General features: G+C 38.9%; 1 long non-coding RNA gene across 2 annotated transcripts in view; it reads left to right on the top strand.

The window, feature by feature from the left end:
• Window positions 1-22,557, top strand: part of LOC115299103 — a 52,348-nt gene that overhangs the window by 7,048 nt on the left and 22,743 nt on the right. The window contains exons 1-2 of one of the 2 annotated variants that reach the window (XR_003911985.1): window positions 9,530-9,614; window positions 13,089-13,296. This is a non-coding gene — a long non-coding RNA (uncharacterized LOC115299103). Of the gene's footprint in view, window positions 1-9,529; window positions 9,615-13,088; window positions 13,297-22,557 lie in introns of those variants that run through there. The other variant, XR_003911984.1, reaches the window with a different exon arrangement.

The following is a 22,557-nucleotide window of genomic DNA, read 5'->3' as shown; positions in this document are numbered from 1 at the left end:
GCTGCTTGAATAGTGACCCTGATTTGGTCTGTTAGCCTTTCACATAGAGAAGAATTGACATTATTGCACTGGGCAAAGTAGAACTGTTCTCTGCCTATTATCATTTCTGTAGGCCTCAGACAACGCACTTGGTTCATTCTTGGTTCTGGCTTTGCCTCTCCAGAGTGAACCCTTCGCCGCTGATTTTCCCTGAGTTCACTGAGGACCAGCAGTGCTAGGAATGTGCTCATCTTCTATTTCATTTAGCTTTGACCCCCATACGAGGCTCTACATCCTTTTTCCTGTGTATACTGTAGCTATACTGATATATACAGCCTCTTCCGAAATACACCAAGCAATTTCCCAAGATAATAACTAACATTATCAAGTGCTTATCAAGTACTATTCCTGGATCGCTTCGTTTAACCCTTACAGCCCCCCAAAGGGGGAGGTGTTATTATCATTGTCTCTATTTTACAGAAGAAGAACCATGTTCTTAACCACTACTCTGCTTACAGTGTTACTATTTCAAGCCCTGGTGCCTTTACACACATTCCCTCTATTTTATAGCCAGTGCTGCCCGTATTCCCCTCCTCAGCCTTGCAAGCTTCTACTTAACCTTTAATAGCCATCTTGGCTTTATCTGTAAACTCTTTCTGAATCCACCCAAAAGACTTGATTATTACCTTTGTTTGTGCCCAAACTATAACTGCCAACCACAAAACCTTCGTATTGTTCATCTCATACTTTGCAACGGTCTTTGTTTGTTTTTGTTTTTGTTTTACGTATCTGCTTCCCTTACCAAATTATAATGACTTTGAGAGCAGGAACTTACATTGTTTACCTTTAAATCCTTGTCATATATGCCAAATAAATGGCCCATCTCAGGGTTAGTTTCTAACCACTGCTTTGCTTCTTGACTATAAATCATAATTTCCCTATTTCTTTGTATGTCCAGTAATTTTTTTATTGGGTACTGGATACTGTTGCTAATACATTGTAGAGACACTATTCCGTCATCTTCTGAAGAATATTGATTCTTTTGTTAGCAGACAGTTCCATTGCTGGCTGATTAGTGTGTACTGATGTAGCTTGGTTTTATGCTTCACTATCTAGATCCATGCAAAACCTATTGTGTTTCCTGATTACTTCAATATCCAAATTCTGCCTCCTCTAGAAATCTGATGGATTTTGGTTTTAGGCTTCATTAGGGAGAGTCTAGTGTAGGCCTTACTTGGGTTGTGGCCCTTATTACTACGTGTGGCCTTTCTACTGTCTCAACTGGGTACAGTGTGTTATTGAAGTAAAATGATCTCTCCATTCTGGCAGTGCCAGAATTCCAATGTTTCCTGGCACTGCTCTTCCCACAGGTGTTCAGCCTCCAGTGTCCCTTCTCTACTCTCCAGTAAGTCTTGGGTGTTTCCACCCTCACGCATATAGCCCAATCCTCAGCCACAAACTCACAGGGGAATACCACTCAACATTCTGGAACCCCTACTCTGCATAATTTCCTGTCTCTGATACCTCATCCAGCAAAATCCAGCCATTTCAGCTGACTCAAACTTTGATCTCAGTCTCTTTAGCTCTGTGAGGTCACCATGCTTTTCTCAGACAGCAGCCTTCTGCTCTATTATCAGGAAATTATCCCCAGGCAGAGTTAGACAATCATGAGGCTCATCTTTTATTTCCCTTGTCTCTACAACTGCAGTGTTGTGCTGGCTGTTGTCCAATGCCTAGAAATAGTTACCTCATTTATTCCAGTCTTACAGTTGATTATGGCGGGAGCAGTAGTCTGGTATCAGTTATAATAGCATAGCCCGATGCAGAAATCTACTCTCTTATTTATATCCCCAGTACTTATATGTACCTAGCAAATAATAAGTCTCCAATAATCAGTAAATCTTTATTTAACAAAGGATTGAAAGAATGGTCCTTTTCCATGAGTTATACTATTCTAGCTAAGTAATATTCTTATCCTATGAGATCACCAAAATAGATTTTATTCTGATGTAAAATTAATTTACTAAAATTAATGGGGAGTGAAGAGAGAATATTCTATGCTAGTCTTCAGTTGCTTCCATTTATTTAAGACTAACACAATTTTCTAGTCCTTTGATGGTAGGAAGATAAATACATAGGCAAATTAAAGTAAAAATCTAGGTTAACGGGAGTGCCTCAGAGAATGGAATTTTCTGTTAATGTAATTTTCCCACCCAGTGAGGGTTAACAGAAAATACTTCTGTTTTGTTACTTATTATTAAAAATGTCTACAAAATAAAGGATTTCATTTTCCTTTAGAAGAAGCTTTTTAACATACAGCGAATTTGAGGGCGATGACACTGCCCTAAATGCTTCTAAATACCAATCTGCACTGTCCAGTCCAGACAGGCTCTTACACCTGGAGCAAGTTCACAAAAGGAAGAAAATATTCAGGCAACCCCTTTAAATTACAACTACACTAAATTATGATCGTACATAATATGTGAGCTTTAGGAAAATAAACATGACTCAACCCCCAAGTTCAAGTGTGATTCTAAAGACAAATGAATCTTTTCTCACAACACCTCCTATAGGCAAAACAATCATCCCAGCTATCTGTAGAACGAAGTGAGGGAACACACATTTGCTTCCTGTTTCCAGCAAAAATACAAAGAAAAGCAATACTAGCCCTCTGAGATCCCTGAATTCTCTAATGACATAGAGCTGCCCCTGAAGGAATCCCGAACCAGCTCCTTGGAGAAGCGCCTCGATACTGTGACACTTTGTCTCTTCTCAGTTCCATCCCTGAATGCAAGGTAACTAGCCAGTCACTTTGCTGGCTGCCCCCCTTCTTCTTTCTTTCTTTTTAAAAAAAATATTCTACTTGGGATTTATTTCAGCTCTTGAATCTGTGAACTATATCTTTCATCACTTCTGAAAATCTTCAATCATCATTTCTTCAAAGATGGACTCTGCTACTCTTTATTTCTCCTCTCAAAACATGAGTGTTTTGAACCACTCGTGTGGGCTACCAATCCATTTTGGGGCTAGCTGGTGGTTAAAACTTCTCTGAAGCGATTTTGGTTTACCTCATCATTTGATTAGCTTAATGTCAAATTTCCATTTAGTCCCCAGAGACTAGAATTACTTTTGATTACACTGAAGATCTAGCTCTGAGGGTCCCTTTACAGGGATTTAACTCAGACTGTGTATGAGTCAGAGGCTTTTTCTCCCATTCCTCAAGCTCAGGAGACCACATAGTTTAAAGCTCAAAGTCTCCAGCTTCAGCAAGTGACCTCTAAGCAGCATCAATGTTTAGCCCTATATAGATTTTAGTCTGATAAGATATACCATTTTGTCAGCACTTCCATCCATTTAAGGTCACATACATACCGATACACACACATACACACCAGTGTGCTGGAGCCGACTTGTACCAGCTCCTACAGTGGAATTGTTAACATCTCTTCACAACTATGTATTCAAAGACATGCATGGTATCTCAAAATCAGCCATAGTGGGAGTGTTTACACCATGAAATTTGACAAGCATAAGAAATTAGGGCACTTTTTTTCTAAAAAGCTGATTGTTAAATATATAACAGCGCTTAGCAATACATATACCCAGTCCAACATTTTCACTCATGTTCTTCAAAAGGATCACTCTAGGGGCACCTGGGTGACTCAGTTGGTTAAGTGTCCAATTCTTGATTTCAACTCAGGTCATGATCTCACAGTCCTGAGATTGAGCCCCACATTGGGTTCCATGCTGGGTACTGGGCATGGAGGATGATAAGATTCTCTCTCTCTTTCTCTATGTCTCCCTTTTTCCCTCCCTTACTTATACTTTATTCTCTCTCTCTCTCTCTCTCTCTCTCTCTCTCTCCCTGTTCTCCCTCTCCCTCTCTCTCTAAAAAAAAAACAAACAAAAAAAGAAGGATTGGTCTAGCTATTGAGGAAATACAACTGTCTTTGTTCCTTATTCCCCACTATCATAGACTCTGGTTTTGCTAGAGACCCATTGTGTATATTCAAGATAAAGCTGGTTTTCTTTTGCTTCTCCTGGTTCCTCATTCAACCATGAACAAATGTTCCAAATAATTCAACTTCAGATCAAGGCTCTCTCTCTTTTTTTTTTTTTTTTTGGTTTTCCAGTAATTTAACTGTAGTCTTCAAAAATACCCTGTAAGGTTGTGGTTGTTATTTCTCTATTTTTCAGATAAAGGAACTGAGGTACAGAAAGATGATGTCACTTGACCAAGTTTACAGACCTAGAAAGGGCTAGAAGTGAGTTTCAAACTCAAGTCCAACCCTGAAGCCATCAGGCCTCAAATAACCGACTGGATCCTGCCTCCCTTACTAATCTTTCCCTCCTCCATAGTCTTTTATAACATCTATCATTTCTTCTTTCAGTTTTAGGAGAACTTCCTGAAGTATGTTCATGAAAAATAAAGGATTGGGAAGATACTCTGGAGTCAATTTAGTTTTAGAAATGATAGATATTATCACCTCCTTTTTTAGAGATCCATATGTACAATAATATATCAAGAACTTTGAAGAGTACTACAATTAAAAAAGCTTTCTAAACTATTTAATTTAGCATTTTTGAGACTTAATTTTACCACAGGACTAAATTTTTTCCTAATACTTATTAACATCCTTGTTTCTGCACATATTTTGAGAAGTTACATAATATAGAAAGATAGCTTCCTCGTCAGCTGTCCTGTTAAACTCAAAATAAACTACATGGAACCTCCTTTGAATTTTATTTTATTTGCCACAATACATTTCTGGATACTGAGTTATAAAGCAACTTGGAATAACATTATGATTTGAATGCCATATTCTTAGTGAAGAAAATCAAATAAGTTATAAATATAAACAATATCTTTCTAAAAAGCAAAGCTGCCAAAATAAGATTTTACAGGATTTTAAAATACTAAAATCATACAAAAAGACTGCATATTTGATTACTGAATAGATACCATTGTACTGTAAAGAGAATTCACATCTCATAAAACATGTAAACCTGCTGTTTCATAAATTCGATCTGAAACTAATATTCTGCCATAGCAAATATGATTAAGCTTTCAAAGAGTCGTTGACTTCTAAGACATTAGAAGGACTTTAGACATTAGTTGAAACATCCAAATCAATCACAAAACCAAACACATTTACCTGTGTGTTAATGTGGTAACTCAAAGATGGTGACTATTGCCTTTACTTAATTTAGATTTTAGATATTGGTATTGAAATCCTATATTTTTAAAAAATTATAAATGTAAGCATATCACCTGTTCAAGTCTTTTGTACACTTGATATGCAAACCATCACATATTATACTGTTGCTATTGAAAAATGAATTCTGAATTTCAAATAACCAAATGAGAGATAAACTTTGGAACATTACACTCCAGAGCTACCTACACTTAGATAACGAAGGAGGAGCTGTTTGGTTCAAATGCATATTGAAGTGAGGGGCTATATATAATTATATATATTCATGTAGAAGCTTATTTGTTTGAAAGTTATCCCTTCCTATTAAAAGTTTTACCTTGTAATTATAGGTGACTCTGGTTAACTAAAGCTATCACTCAGTTAAGATTTTAGTTTACAATGAAACATTGCAAATGAATCTAACATTTTGAGAAACTGTGCTAGGACTATCTCCTTTTCATCTCCTCAGATTCTACTTTTTTAATGTTCTATTTTATTTTTGAGAGGAAGAGGGAGAGGGAGAGGGGCAGAGAGAGAGGGAGCACAGAATCTGAAAAAGGCTCCAGGCTCTGAGCTGTCAGCACAGAGCCCGATGCAGGGCTCAAATCCATCAGCCGTGAGATCATGACCTGACCTGAAGTCAGATGCTTAATCAACTGAGCCACACAGGTGCCCCTCATCTCTTCAGATTCTTATAGGACATTATTCCCTTACCCCTGCGTCAATTATTTAACTTTTCTTACATGATAAATTGACTAATGCAGGCATATGAGGATTACTTCTCTGAGAAAACTTTGCTCCTTCTCTTTTGTAGGATTGTTTTTCAGGGTACAGAGTTCTAGGTTGGTGGTTTCTTCTCTCAGCACTTTAAATATCTCACCCCACTTTCTTTTTGCTTGCATAGCTTCTGAGGAGAAGTTGTATGGAATTCTTATATTTGCTCCTCTATTGGTAAGGCGTTTTATCTGTCTGGCTCATTTCAAAACTGTATCTTTGTTTGAAAATGATGAACTTATCTACAGCATTTCTGTCATTTTTTTCTACTTGGTGTTCTTTGAGTTTCTTGGATCTGTGGTTTGGTGTCTGACATTAATTCAGAGGAAATTTTCAGTCGTAATTGTTTCAAATATTTTTTTGGGTCCATTTGTTTGTTTGTTTCTCCTTTTGGTATTAGCATTATGCCTATGTTACATTTTTTATGATTTTCCCACACTTTTTGGATATTCTGTTCTGATTTTTTTCAGTCTTTTCTCACTTTGCTTATCAGTTTTAGAACTTTTTATTAAGATATCTTCAAGCTCAAAAATCCTAATTGTGTCCAGTTTGCAAATAAATCTGTTAAAGTCATTTTTAATTTTTGTTATATTGTTTTTTAATCATTAGCATTTATTTTTTGTTTTTCTTAGAATTTCCACCTCTCAGTTTATGTTGCCCATCTGTTCTTGCATTTTGCCTCTTTATCTATTAAAGCCCTTAGCATCTTTTTTAAAAATTTTATTTATTTTTGAGAGAGAGTGTGTGAGAGTGAGTGGCAGAGGGGCAGAGAGAGAGAGGGGAGGAGAGGAGATCCCAAGTAAGCTCCATATGGTCAGCACAGAGTCCAAAACAGGGCTCAAACCCATGAACCATGGGACATGACCTGAGCTGAAATGAAGAGCCAGATGCTTAACTGACTGAACCACCCAGGTACCCCTAGAACCTTTAGCATCTTAGTCATAGTTGTTTTAAATTCCTAGTTTGATAATTCCAACATCTCTGCTGTATGTGAGTCTGGTTTGGATGCTTACTCTATCTTTTCAAAGTTTTTTGCCTTTTAATTTGTCTTGTAATTTTTTCTTGGTAGAGGGGCATGTTATACTGGGTAAAAGGAACTGCTGTAAATAAGCCTTTAGTAATGTGTAGTAAGTTGTAGGGGAAGAGGAAACACTCTACAGTCCTCTGATGAGGTCTCAGGTTGTTAGCATCACTGCATCTTTGCTTTGTGAACTCAGTATGTATTTTTTTAGTTCCCTTCCTCTCTCTTTGCCTCTTAGGTGGGACAGGATGACTAGACTGGGTTGGAGTTAGGAATTTCCCTCATCCTGGGCCAGTTAGGCTCTAGTAAAATCCCAGAAGGATAGGTTCTGGTTAGATAATTGATCCTTAGTTCAGACTTTGTGAAGAATAATGCTCTGACATATCTCATATTCCCTTTACTACTGCCAGAAGCATAAAGGGAGGCACCTGGGTGGCTCAATTGGTTAAGTATCCAACTTTGGCTCAAGTCATGATCTCATAGTTTGTGAGTCCAGCCCTATGTCGGACTCTATACTGACAGCTCAGAGCCTGGAGCCTGCTTCAGATTCTGTGTCTCCCCCTCTCTCTGCCCCTCCCCAACTCACACTCTGTCTCTCTCTCAAAAATAAACATTCAAAAAAATTTTTTAAAGCATAAGGGATTTTTTTTCTCAAATATTCACTGTGAAAACCAGGTTAAGCTGAAGGTAAAACTTACAAAAGTATGAGGACCTCTTTATGACTAGGTCCTCCTGGACTTTTAAACTCTGAGCTGTACACATTAAGCCTCCAGCAATTTTTCAATTACATTTTAGGTTTCCCTACCTCAATAGTGGATCCCATAGAGGTTGCTTCTCATGGGTATCTCCATTGGTAAAATGTGTTCCCTATGTTTATTTGTATGTCTCTCCAATTTGGGAGACAGCAGTTTGTCTTGTGACCTCACTTCTCTTATGGATCTAAGAAAAGTTGTTGATTTTTCAGTTGTTCAGCTTTTACTTGTTAGGATGAAATGGAGACTTACAAGCTTTTTACATGCCAGGCTGAAAATTTTCTTTCGGGATCTGGGGATTGTTGACAGAGTCTAGACTTGTGTTGACTTGAATAGTTTTCAAATCTTTTTTTAGTTTGTAAGTATCTTTGCAAAAGAGAAACATTCTGTTGATCCATTTATTGAAGACTTTAGCTGGATTCACATTTTTTTTCCCAAAATTTTCTTAAACTTAAAACATCTTTGGAATTTAGGAGTATTTCTTTTTATCTCTACCAGTCTACTTGCCTGGTGAATTTTCTACATTTGAAAATATAAACTGATGGAATTCAAGATACCTGATGTTACAATTCCAGAGTTACATTTCTGACTCCTTGTCTTTTTTTTCCTTTTTAATCTTTTTCATTTATTCTTTTCCCCTGGTCTCAGAGAATAGTATCTTTACTTTTATTGTCAAGGTCAGGCAGATACCTTTTCCTTTTAGGTTTTCTCCATAGAATTCTTTTTCTTTCCTTTCTTATAGCAAACAATATCTGACATCATCTGATTTCTTGGATTTTTTTCATCCAATTTTAGTTATCCATTGATCATTTCTATTATATTAAAAGAGCAAAAGTTAATATAAGAATCTGAGGAAGATTTTCTATTGGACTAATCAGTCATTACCCATTAGATTTAAACCGTGGAGACTTATTTTCCTCTAATTGTAGGCTCATGAATTGGTGGACCTAATTCAACCCAGACAAGTATTACTCATTCATAAATCATACCAGTTTAAAATCTAGTGAAAATATAGTCACAAAATTAAATCAATTGCCATCTGGATTCTTCTCCTAAGAGAACTGATGTTTTCATTATAAAAGGATGCTTGCTATTGATTGGCTATTCTTAAATTTCAGATTAAATATATACGTATAGAGCATCTGTTGGTTCTAATATAGTTCTAATAGCTGTTTTCCTGGTTTGGGCTTATTTGAGTTCTCTTGTTCTATGATATTGTGTTAGAGTTGCTCAATGTTATGAGTTGGTACCTTTTAGATATTTGGGTACTGACTGATGTTTGGTTACTTTTAAAATTTTAATTATCATTGATATGCTGATGATGTCAATTAAATTGGTTTTCTAATGTTAATAGAGATATATGCCATCATGTCTTTCAGTTCTCAAGTGCTATGAAATCTTATAATTCAATGTCATTGACTATATTTTAAACCTTTAAATTCTTAGTAATTTCCTTTCTTCTAAAGTATAAATTTATATATGAATCATGAATGTTTACCCAGACTACCTAGAAAATAACATGATTAATATCCATTCCTTCAAGTAGTTTAGATATTTAGTAAATTGATACCAATAACTTTATTCTTTATTTATGGTTTAATTCTTAAAATTATGTCCCTTGGAAGTTTCTAGTTGAAGTAAATGTGATGCTTAGCTACACTGCCTGAATTATGATAACTCTTATTAAGTGCTCAAACTTATGTGACAGTAACACTACTGTCTAATCTTTTTTTCAAGAAAACTCTTCTACAGATAAGGTGGCTAAGCTCATAAAGATTAATTAATTTGCTCAAATTCAGCTAGTATATGGAAGATTCAGGATCTGAAGCTGAACTTTTGCAACTCAAAAGCCTGTGTCTTTTCTCTATACTACATTACCTCTCCATTACACAGGTGAGCTGTCTCTTTGGTGATCACAATGTCTGATTAATATTGCAAGTCTCTGCCTCATTTTTCCTGTATAGATTATTAATATGTGGCAGAACTAATGAACTTGGCACAATAAATCCATTTATTTACTCTCTAAGTGACTAATATAGATCACTGGATGGTCATTAATGCCATAGCTATTAATGTACTTTGTAAAGATGGCTGAAATGAATGAATCAGCTCCAAAATGAGGATACAGGGCATGGTGTTTCCCAGCCTTCCACGGTGATGAAACTCAGAGCACTAGCCTTGTGTGCAACTACTTCTTAGATGTGTGACATTGCACAACCCACTTAACCTCTCGAACCTCTTTTCACATCTGTTAAATAGGGATATTGACCACATGGCATTGTCAAGAGGATTAAATGAGATAATGTGTGTGAAAGGGTATTATATTCTGAAGAGCACTCTATAGATTTGAGCTATGATTATTATTTTATTAGAGCAGTACTCACAGATAAATTCTTATGATACTGAGACCACTTGGGAAAGAGAGAAAATGTGTTGCATGTTACTGTTCTATTATTTAAATCTTTTCACACTTGGACTCCTACATTGCTTTACAGTCTGGATCATGCCTAACTTTCTGTTTGCAACTTAGCATCCTGCAAATGATTTATCACTTGCTTTACCATCTGTGCCTTCTTTAAAATCTAGGTTACATTGTAGGATTTTTGTGTATTTAGTGTCCTATGAAGATTTGACAAAATATTTTTGGGATCTTCTAATGCATATTTTAAGTCTTCATTCTTCCTTCTATAATATTCCTCAATATCTTGGTATGAGTGAAAGGGAGTATATGAATTAATTAATAATAATTAATAAGCTTTTGACTATGGCATATGCTGAATACAATCAAGTCCCGAAGGGCAACACATACAGCATGTTACAAGTCTATCACAATATGTATGATTTATGTATGTAAATACTAGATCATAATCAATCTTCATTCAAAGAAATCACATATTTATAAAACAACATAAGCCAGCATTTAATATTGCTTCTATAATCAGCAATGTTGTGTGAAGCTCTCCTTCGCTACTATATCATTAGAATAATGTATTTTATGGTATTTATGAAGAAAAATGTTTCATGCAGGTATTTCAAACTAAGGTAGAAATAAAATAGGGCATTGCCTCTTTTAAAATATCATATTTTTTCTTTATTCCAAGTAAAATATACAATGAACAATAATTAAGAGGGCAATTTGATGGTCCATTGACAAATTTCCGTAGGTCCATTTCCCATGGAAAGTGTATATAGTTGAAATACGCAAAAATCTTTCTGTGTGTTTTAATTAGTGAGATTTGATAATATTCATTATAATAAATTCTTTCAGCTGTAATGTTAGAACAAAGATGTAGCACAAAGCAAAATTGAACAAAGGTCCAAATGGGATATTATTAAAATGTCAAAGTGAGTAAGCAGATGGGGTTTGTATGGCTCAGTGGATTAGTCACCAGGCCCCATTACCTTGGGGACTCTAGTGAAATCCAGTCTCAGTAGAATGATCAGAAAGTAAAAATAAAGGGTATATGCAGAAGAAAGTAAATCATTTCATTTGTGTTCCCAACTAAAACCCGGAGGTTTTAATTTTTTTTTCTTTAATCACAAGACTTCATGAAGATCACATTACTGCTACATTTGTTTTTATCAAAGATTTTTTTTCCTCTAAGGTTTTATAAAAGGAAATGGAGGGAGCGATTGGAAACTATGCAGATTTGTCATGCTCTTCACATAACAGCGCATGCAATGCAGTTGGCTGGATGAAAGCATGCACTCTCTCTAACGGAGCGTCAGCACAATGCACTAGTGTGTGGGAAGGTGCCACTCAAAAGCAGTGACTTTGTAACAATCCCATAAAGAAGAAATTAAAATGTTTTACTGTCTTTCATCCTGGTCAGCTCCCTAAAGCAATTACTAGTACCTACTCTTTTCAGACACAAATTGAAATGTAGCCATTTACGTTTCTTCAGAATTTTGACAAATCACTTTGACTTTTATTATGGCTCTACAGTTTAGCACACATCAAACCTCACGATCTGTACTGGTGAGTTAAGGTTTAGGACATGAACATACATCCTGCAGGAAAAATTAGAACTGGTAGAAAGTCCTGTCCCTCGATCAGATAAAAGTGTTGCTCTGATATTTCAAGATAAAAAGAAAGTAATTGCACATTACACTCTAGAGTTTGTGAAGTGGGCTTTCTGGATGACTTTTTGGTAAGAGCTCAGAAATGTTTGGGTGGCACTCTACTACACAAAATAAACACTTACTGAATGCAGATTCCCCATATAAGTAGCTCTTGAGACAGCAGCTGCAGTGTAATTGTGGACCCATTATCACTCTAGAGATGGAGGTCAAAGCCAACTAACAGAGTAAGATGACACAACGCCGTCTACTCAGAGCACTGTGCTGATTTGGATTTTTGGGGAGGCGGGTAAAGTGTTTGGTAAGATAGATAAGCACAGATTTCTATTAATATTTAGTCTGCTCTTTGAGCATTCTTTGAGGCCATGAGTGTGAAGAACACGTATCTGCATGTGTGGGTGTGTATGGACAATGTTTTCCAGAGAATCAGAACCAATAGAATGTATATGTATATATGTACACACACATATATATAATTCTAAATATATATGCCAATATATATAATCAAGATACTGCAATATAGGACTAAATTGAAAGTAGGAGTCTCTGTTGCTACATTCTGCCAATTATATTACTACATTGTTTCCTCACTCCAAGACTGATAAGAATCTACAATCGCCCAGAGCCCAAGGGACTTGAACATGTCTGGTGAAAATCTGAAATCAATAGGAGTCTCTAATCGCGAGTGAGCGGCATCATTTTCACTGGGGTAAAAGATGACAGGTATCATAGAGCGCGCACAGAGCTGTTGCACACGGGGCCAGATGACACCCTTTCTCCTTGAGCTGCCTTGAGCACTCCTAGGTTGGACACTGGGCTGTTTGTTTTTTAACACAGCTCTTGTTCATAAAACAGAAGCAAATTATTCTTTAAATTTAGGCAACAAAAAGATGACCAACCTTTTCACCAAACTCATGCTAATTAGATAATATTTTCTCTGAATCTATGAGGAATGGGAAAGATTTCATCATCTTAATTTGTCACTTCTGCTTGTCTGCACTCCTGGTACCAAGTGTGCAAATGTTTCCAGGCTTTCTGTCAACTCACCACACATTCATCTCAATTGGGGCTTGAGGTAAACTTCATTTCCAGAGCTAAGAGGTAATTTAGTCTCCAGGGCCTTTGGTCCTGCCTCTTGTTTGAGCAAAGTCTACCAATTCACCATGAAAATGAACATCACTATCACTAGGGGCCAAGCTAAACCAAACATTTAATTTTGTTACAAAAGACTATTTTATCCCAGCTGAAATTACAAAATTCTTTTTTGTTGTTGTTCTCAATTTTTAGGCTATTACAAGATGTGTCCTATTCAAAGCTGCCCTTGAGTTCTCTAGCTGAGACAGAGAGACACAGTTCAGCGATATGAATATGCTGTCATTATGCAAGATATGAGTGCATCTACCCATAGAAAGGCAGGTAGAGCGCAAAAAAAACAGACTCTCCAAGACAGATGCAGAAAGAGATGTCACTCTTCAAACAACAGTGCTTTCAAAAGGTAAGCCAAAGTTAGCTTCACAACCTTCATGACTATCCTTTCCACTTTTCAAGGAAAGGAGGATGCTCTGAATTTGATGGGTGCCTAGGTCAGTTCTCAAAAGACAATGCCTGGCCAGATGTCCATTTATTTCTAGAATTTCTGAAAATATAAAATGTCCCAGGATGCCACCTTGTTAGTGGAAAGTGAGTAGAGGTTGTAAGCGCTGCCTGTGTGGGATGACAAACACATGGCTGCATTTGAGGGCATTTTTTGAGCGTGAAGTGGTTTCTATCTTGAAGGTTCTATAAATGTGCATAAGAGTTTTCAGGGAAATATGGGCTTAACTTGCTGGATGAGACACAGGTTACCAGTTACAAATGTAATATAGTCCACAAAATTCAGGTTGAAGAGAAAATGGTTTTAACTACAAATGGACTCTTTCTACCCTGCTTACGTTCAGGTAATTTAGTTTGTCGAAAAGGAAATCCTGATTCAAAATCGAGATGAAACAAAAAAGAATACTCAGTACAATGTTGTACATAGATGACACAGTAAGTAAAGGTTTTTCGAAAGGCATACAGAGATTTCCAGAGTTTAATATACGCTCTGTCTTTCAGCGTCTGGACTCATGCAGCCTTTAGAGAAAGCTTTCTCTTCCTGCCATGAATTTAGAACATTTTCTCAAGTGTGCAAATTCTATAAGCACAGTCTAGTTCTGGGCATAGGCAGAATGGACATCAGCCTATGGATTGATTTCATAAGAACCCAAGAACTTCTCTCCTAAGGCTTTCTGAACTGACTGGAGCTTCCCTCTGGGCCGATCATATTCTCTCACAGAGTTCTTGCCTCACTTCATTCCAAAAGAGCTGTCGTTCTCAACGCGGCTCTGCCCTGTTTCTCTTTTCTCTTTCACCGGTGGCTTATCCATTGCGGGATGGGGGGCTGGTGAGAAGTCTGAACATAGTAGGCACTTTAGAATGCCCTGACAGGCTCTATCATATCCTCCTAATTTTTTTTTCTCCTACATCTCAACAGCATCACCGTAAACAAAGATCTTACACTTTTATCCATCAGAGCCAGTCGCCACTCTACCATTTACCTTAGCAAATTCCTACCCTATAAAGCAGGTACCTCGGAGGCTGGCACACAGTGTATGCATGTCGTTGATGAATGAGGGCATCATGGGGACTAAGATGACAGCTGTCTTCACGGCACCCACTTCAGATTGGTGCCCAAAGGGCATCCCCCTGAAACTCAGAATCTTACAGGATCCCTTTCCCTCTTGTTCCTGAAAACACTTCTTGAAAAAGTTGGGAAAATATATTTGTTTTACAGCTATGAAATTTATAATTAAAAAAAAACTTTGATGCCTTCTTTTCATGGAAAAGGGGTGTTTTTATTATATAAAGTAACATCTAATGTGTTTTGATATACCATTGTTTAATCTTCTATCTTTACCAGATAGATTATCAAATATCCTTGGTAGTGGGTAGTCAATATGTTTGTGGAAGAGGTTTCTGGAAGGTAAAATATCCATGTTTGTATAAAATTCAACGTATAAGAACATCTTGTCTGGTTTTATGTCTACTTTTTATTGAAGACAAACATTCCCTGCACCTCCCACACACACACATTAAGAAAAGTTTGAGAAAATCTAGTTTCCTTTGATAAGGGTATTAGTTAATACTTTGGTCCATTAAAGATTCCTTAATTATTACTCAGATTTCTTGGACTCATTGTTCAACTTATATGTTATTATTCATATACATTGTTTATTTAGTACCAACTCATTCCAGAAACACTACACTAAAAATAAACCTACTATTTGGTGCCTATTTTTCTTCATAAATTTCTGCATTTGGCACCTTCATATTTTCCAAAATATGTGTATATTTCAGACATGTCATTGTTCTAAATGTCTCTTTAGGGCGGCTTCCTTTTAATATTATACATACATTGCATCTTTACTTTTTGGTAATAAGTAATTTTAAAAACAGACTTACAAAAAATAAGTTAAGGGGCCCCTGGGTGGCTCAGTAGGTTAAGCATCCGGCTTCGGCTCAGGTCATGATCTCACAATTGTGGGTTCAAGCCCCGCGTCAGGTTCTGTGCTGACAGCTAGCTCAGAGCCTGGAGCCTGCTTCAGATTCTGTGTCTCCCTCTCTCTCTGACACTCCCCTGCTCACGCTGTCTCTCTCTGTATCTCAAAAATAAATAAAAAACAATTTTAAAAAATTGAAAAAAATAAGTTAAAAAATAATGAACTAGGATGTCCTAATGGAAAAGCAAGAGTATAAGGAAAAAGACTGTCTTACAATTTGGTTCATTAGTCTTTGGCAGAGCCCAGATTCACCTAGGATAACAAATAGCTGTGAGCATCTGCACAGAGTCAAGTAATCTGACCCAACTGTATATACTAGATAAATTTAAAAAAATTTTTAATATTGCAAAAGGTGTTTATTTATCAGTACTACTGTGAAATGAGAGATTACTTTAAAATGTACTAAATGAGATGGACCTCGATGGTGTCATGCTAAGCGAAATAAGTCAGGCAGAGAAGGACAGATACCATATGTTTGCACTCATAGGTCTAACAGGAGAACAGGAGAAACCTAATGGAGGACCAGGGGGAGGGGAAGGGGGAAAGAGAGTTGGGGAGAGAGAGGGATGCAAAACCTGAGAGACTACTGAGTACTCAAAATGAACGGAGGGTTGAAGGGGATGTGGGAGGGGGAAGGGAGGTGGTGATAATGGAGGAGAGCACTTGCGGGGGAAGAGCACTGGGTGTTATATGGAAACCAATTTGATAATAAACTATTAAAAATAAATAAATAAATACTTCAAAAAAATAAAATGTACTAAATGAAAAATAATAACTTATTTTAACTTTATTCCACTTGATGTTTATAACATTAGCATGATTTTCTAAGCTTGCTTGTAAAATTGTGTGCTTTCACATCCACAAAGCAAAGGTCAACCACAATGAAAAACAGGCTCTATCCACAACTTTCCTGCACCTACAGATTTTTTCCAACAGGCAGCAATATTTGCAAACATGCTTTAAATTTGAATAAAATTTGCATGACACTTTGCTTTCCATTAAAATGTTTCCTCTCTTGGGGCGCCTGGGTGGCTCAGTCAGTTAAGCATCTGACTTCAGCTCCGGTTCCTGAGTTTGAGCCCTGGTCAGGCTCAGCACTGACAGCTCAGAGCCTGGAGCCTGCTTCACATTCTGGGTTCCCTCTCTCTCCCTGCCCCTCCCCGACTTGTGCTCTGTCTCTGTCTCTGTCTCTCTCTCTCAAAAGTAAATAAAAACATTTTTAAAAATTTTAAAAATTTCCACTCTCTTAGGAGGCTTAACCAGAAAAACATGTATAGGTAGGCCCAACTCTAAACATTATTATTAAATTTTCAACTGAAAGTTTGGTGGCTTTGAGCTGAAATTTTGACATAAATAATTTGTTAATGATCACTACAATAAAACATATTCAGCAAGGTAATATTATAAAATAGGATTCCATTAAAAACATGTATTGGCAGTTGTGTCTGTGTTTCAGACAGGAAACAAAAAGCATGTTAACGTTTTAATATGTGAATAGTTTAAACAAATTAGTCTGTGAAAGTATGCTTAATAAAAAAAACTTTTTAAAACTTTAACCACTATGTTAAAAGTAACCAAAAGAAAGTAACCAAATTTTGCTTTTTGAAGAATGCTATGTGCTAATGTTGTCTTTCAAGATACAAGGATAGTTTTCTTCAGTTAGGATAGAACTAGAAGATGAGAACCATGGAGTTCACAAATTTTGATTATAAATGTGATGGCTGCCTTTATTTTATATATATAAACTTGCTGCATTGAACAATGCAGAATTTTCTGCTGCAATGGTAGTGTTCTTCTTTTGTACATAATGCAGAAATGAAAATGATCTAATAGTCACTGATGGGAAGGAATTATATTGTCTAGAGCTGCCTGGTAATTTGTGCTTTGGATTAAGAGTTCTTGGATTGTCATTCAATTATTATCTTACTGGCACTCCGTTCCATGGTGTTCATCTCCTTGTCGTCTTGCTGCTCTTCAAGCTGCCTGCCTCTCTCTCTGCACTGTCAACTTGTGCTTCCGTCTCTACTCAGCCTTCCCCAGGTGCCACTTCCTCTCCTCTGTGCTCCGGCCCAGCCCCATCTTCATCTGCTGATGCCAAAACAGAAGGAGGCCCTTCAGTGAGCACTGAGGGTAGAGGCTGGACCAGGTGCTGAGGACTGAGCCGCCCAAGGAGGTGGGGGCTCCCCAGAGCCTGCATGGATATTCTCTCCACCCCAGCCTCATGTCCCGGCCCCCTCCTCAAGTGCCTTGTTGAAGATCATGACCCCCTCCATCTCTGAGGACCTACCATTCCCTCCTACCTCATCCCTAACCACGGAGTGGACAGTCCAGATGGACCAAGGACAGACATGAAGGCACTTGGGAGAAAGGGAACAAGCAGGACAGGCATCCAGCAAACCGGGCAGCAGCCTCCAGGCTGCACCTGTGTGGAGGACAGGGGACTTGGTATGTGCTTAAATCAACTGGATGCCCAGGCCGGAGCTGTAGCTAGGCTCTTTCCCCGGGGAATGGGTAAGGCTGTGTGCTCATGTCCACATTAAGAGAAAAGGTGGGGATGAGTGGTTTCCAAGCAACTCTGTGTGTGTGTGTGTGTGTGTGTGTGTGTGTGTGTGTGTGTGAATCTTTCTGAATCTAGGGCTTTGGGGCACTTGGGTAAAATACTGTCCCTCCAGCAACCACCTCCCCCACCCTCAGCCTCACAGCCAGCTGGCCCTTTTCCCTTCTCAGCCTACCCTGCTAGTCTCTGAACCTGCGAGCACCCCAGTCCACAGGAGAACAGAATTCTGAGGCCTCTCGCCTCCTCCTCCTTCCTGGATGCGCTCTCTCTCACTCCATTCCTGCCTTCGGTTCTTGGGGAAGTGTTCTCAGGAAGTCCCTACCCCCATCCCCTGTCCCTGCCCTATTTATACCTGTAATACTCCAGGATCAGTGCACCCCACTGCTCACCAACACTGACCCCAAAAGCCCGCCTCTGGCATCCTCGACCCTAGGGTCACCCCCTTATTGCCCTCATTGTGCCCCTAACACTGTCACTGCTGATGTTGCCTTCAGGCCCTCTTCCCTTACCCCCCCCCCCCCCCCCCCCCCCCCCCCCCCCCCCCCCCCCGCCTTTCCCACTCTACAGAAGGGCAGCAGCTTGGATTTTCCTCTCCCACATTGTGACCCCACCCCCACGGCATTGCCTACTACAGGCAGCTCACTTTTGTTAAGCAAGCTCCCTATTGCAGGAAATGCAGGGACCCAGGGTTCCTCTCTCTCTGTATAAAGTATATAGGCCATGAAAGAAAATCACTGAGATTGAATTTTCCACTAAGCCAGCAACATAGAGATTTGAATTTGAAATTAAATGGATTTTTTTTCAAAAGTTAATCTATTTCTTGCCCACCGAAATTTGAGGATGGAGACTCAGGCTCACTGCATATGGAAGCCAAAAAGGATTTCTTTCACGTTAGAAGATAATTTCTAGAAAGAAGGGACCATATTTGTTTTGTGCAATGTTTCCACAGTAGCGTAAAATAGGCAGTCAATTAATAATGGTTAAATAAATGAGTGACTGGATCAACACATTAGCAAAAATGTCATTATTAAATTAGCCAGTTGTTATCCAGCAGAAGGCAGAGAGTGAGAACAAATAAATTTTGAGCCCAGAAAAGAAAATTTCCCTATCATTGGATGACAGGAGGTAAATGGGGAACATACTGCTACCCTAGGCTACAAACATGCTGTTTCATGGAGGGCTGATGTAGGGGTAGCGACTTGTTGGAACTTGCTGTTGGATATGGAGGTGGCAGTGGTAGGCAGTGTGAAGTAGAATGCCAAAGACAAATTTGTTCTAAACTCTTCCAAATTGATGCAAGGAAGGTTTGGAAATATGGCTACCAAAGGAGGCCTTTGAATTTTAGCCTTGCAAAAATAAATAAGTTGGAAAACTTTTCGAGGTATGCAAAGTCTGTCTCTTCAGCTGAAACATTCCCATCTCAGCCCCCTCTTGCTATTTTATTTTTCACTCTTTCCTCTTTTGAGCAGATGTGAGCTCAGAAGTTCTCCACCATGCACCTGGAATGTAGTTGGGCAGCTGGTGGCTGGTAAAGCATATAGGAAAAGCCCAGAAAAAAGGTGAATAGTAAAGTCCATCTTTCCTACTACCCAGGCCCTATGGGGGCCTGCTACAAAACCTTTGTGCCCAGTGCTATCTGCATTCTTGAAACTGCTCAGCCAGCTGAGACAAGGACCTTTCCAGAACTTGTACTAGAAAGTCATCTGAAGGCCCTGAAATGATGTCAGAGCACCTAGCACAGTGCTGATCTTCCTCCTTTCCGTGCACTCCTCCATCCTTACCCCCTCACCTAGGGAAACCCACCAAATCTTCTCTTTCATGAGAGGGCAACAAATGATCAAATAATTTACGAGACAAGCTACAGCTTGCAACGAGGTATAATTAAAAGATGTCACATATTTACCAACTGGCTCACCTGTAGCTCAGCATATGGGACTGGAAAACTCCTTCACTCTGCTAGAAGAATCCAGCCGCCTGCTGAGAAAACCATGTCAGCCTGACAGCGCCTGGCTTAATTACTTCAAACTTAAAATAATTAATAAGTTCCTCATTTCCAACAGGAAAGCACTTAACGCTGTTCAATAAAATAATTCATAGCCTACATAACTTGCTTCAGCTAGAAAGAGTTGGGTTTTTTTTCCTCCTGTAACTTCGGGTAAGATATGTGCTGCACATTTGAAATGATACATTCTTGCTGAGCCTTCCACAAGCATGTGAGTTCTGGTCATGACATTTCTTCTAGCAAACCCCGTCATCTTCAAAAGCACCAGGGAGAGCCTTGCTTTCCCGCCTTCTCTTCCCCTTTACTGACGAGCCTTCTGAATCAGGCTTTATTGTAAATGGTCTGAAGAGATGTTCAGCCCTAAAACCTAAATATTTGCTTAAAATAATAGAAAGAGGGTGTGAGGAGGTGATCGAACAAAAGAGAAAAAAAAAGTATGCTAAGGAGAAGAAACTCCCCAAGAGGAATCATAGTGCTAAAACATCTAAGAAGGATGGGTAAAATGGGCCTAAATTTCACTTTCTTCCCTAGGCTCATTGGGTTTTCCATTGCACTTTCCATTAGGCATCTTCACAGGTGCCAGCATGAGGTAATATGGAGGCACTAGGCAGCAAACCTAATTTTAAAAATTATTTAAAAAGAGCTTTTTAAGGCTGTAAGTGAAATTTCTTTCAAGAAGGAAGTTTTATTTGAAAATGCGCAATGGAGAGCAACAGACGAAGCTGTAGTTTCCTAAAGGTTGGAATCTCAATTCCTGCCTTAAAAAGAAGTAGGGGCACCTGGGTGGCTCAGTCAGTTGAGCGTCCAACTTCAGCTCAGGTCATGATCTCACAGTTTGTGGGTTTGAGCCATGTATAGGGCTCTGTGCTGACAGCTCAGAGCCTGGAGCCTGCTTTGGATTCTGTGTCTCCCTCCGCCCCTCCCCTGCTCACTCTCTGTCCCTCTCTGTCTCTTAAAAAAAATAACAATAATGTAAAAAAAAGTATTTATCTCATGCTGAGTGGATTATTTGTAATATAAAATTTATTACTGGGAGCTCCGTAGGTTATTCAAGGTCGAGGGGTCGAACAGAAGTAAAAGGTAGCTGTCAGCAAGGCGGTGCCAAGAACCAGCCAAGACGGCCTCTGCCTCCCATCCACTGTTCTCAAAGTTTAGTGGGTGAGTGCAAAGTTCCTCAGAGCTTCTTAAAGTGCTCAGTGCTATATCCCATCTCCAGAGCTTCTGATTCTGTGGATCTGCAATGGGACTTGGAATCTGCCTCTTTACTAACCACGTCAGGTATTTCTGATGCACACAATCGGTGGACCATACTTTGCAAAACACAGCTTGTTTCAGTGGCTCAGGAGTGGTGGGCTCCACGGAGTGGCCTGAGATGCTGTGACGCTGCAGCTCAGAGGGAAGCAAATGAAATTAACAAACGGTTGTTATTATTATTATTAATTGTTCTTAAGCAAGAAGGCTTAAGAAGTTTCTCGTGCCTCTTCGAAAAAGATAAGCTATGTGTCATCAGTGAGGCAGGAGCAGCGACAATGAGAATCCTTACTTCAACCTGATTTGTTTCAAAACCCTGCTAGCTCCCGTGGGAAAACAAACCTATAAATAAATTGGGGAAAAGCTCTCCTTTTTATTGCAAAGAATAGTTTGTGGAAGTTATGGTTGGATGGGTCCACAGATCTTCCCAGGAAAGGGAGTGTTTACTGTCCTTTCCTTTGTTGGAAGTACTGCCCTGTTGTCCTCACAGGGGCCTGCCTGGAGACTTGAAGAGGAGGCCCCCCCCCCCCGTGTCCACACAGGTCGGTGCGCTCCCGCACACTGCACCTGCATGGGTCCTGAGGCCGGCCACACTAATGTGGAGGACCACCTCCCGCTCAGGGATGAAAGCGCTGAGGGCCATATGGGAACGTGGCCTGGCATTGCTCCAGACAGCAAGTCAGGGGGAGTGAAACTCTGACTTGTCCCAGTCCCCGGATACCTTTTTCATTATGATCACATCAAAGCACATACTCTTGCCTAGAGAGGGGAGAAGTGTCTACTTTTCACAGTATTGATAATAGTAATGTGTGCATCAAACCATCCAGAGAAGCAAAAACCACCCCTTGCTGTCATCTAGTGTTTGAACACTAGCACCTCAGCAACAGACAGTTCAAGGTTGAAGCCCAACCCTGCCTTTCACTACCTGTATGGTTTGGGCTGTGGGCCCTTCTTTTGCTGAAGGTCATTTTCTTTATCAATAAATGAGGGATAACAACAGGACCTAGTTTATAAGTGCTGTTATGAGGATTAAATGAGACCGTTTGGTAGAGTGCCTGCTACAGGGTAAAGGAATTAAAAAATGCTCGTTATCCTCACCATCCTATAAATCCATGAGGCAGGATCTCTGTCTTGCTGTTTAGCATTGTAATTCTGGTACAGATCCTGGCATATGGTTCCTGTTCCATATATACTTTTGGAATGAAAAGAAGAAGGAAAAAGAGAAGAAGGAAGGAAGGTAGAGAGGGGGAAAAAAAGAAGGAAAGATAGACTTTAGAAGATAAAAGAACTCTAGCCCCAGGCAAAGAATGAGAAGCAGTCACAAACTATATGTTGTTCTTGACAATGGATTAGTAACAAAAAATATAT

This window comes from Suricata suricatta, chromosome 8 (assembly GCF_006229205.1).
Source record: "Suricata suricatta isolate VVHF042 chromosome 8, meerkat_22Aug2017_6uvM2_HiC, whole genome shotgun sequence".
Lineage (NCBI taxonomy): Eukaryota > Metazoa > Chordata > Mammalia > Carnivora > Herpestidae > Suricata > Suricata suricatta.
The sequence above is the reverse complement of the archived record's forward strand: the minus strand, read 5'-3'. Positions and strand labels throughout refer to the sequence as shown.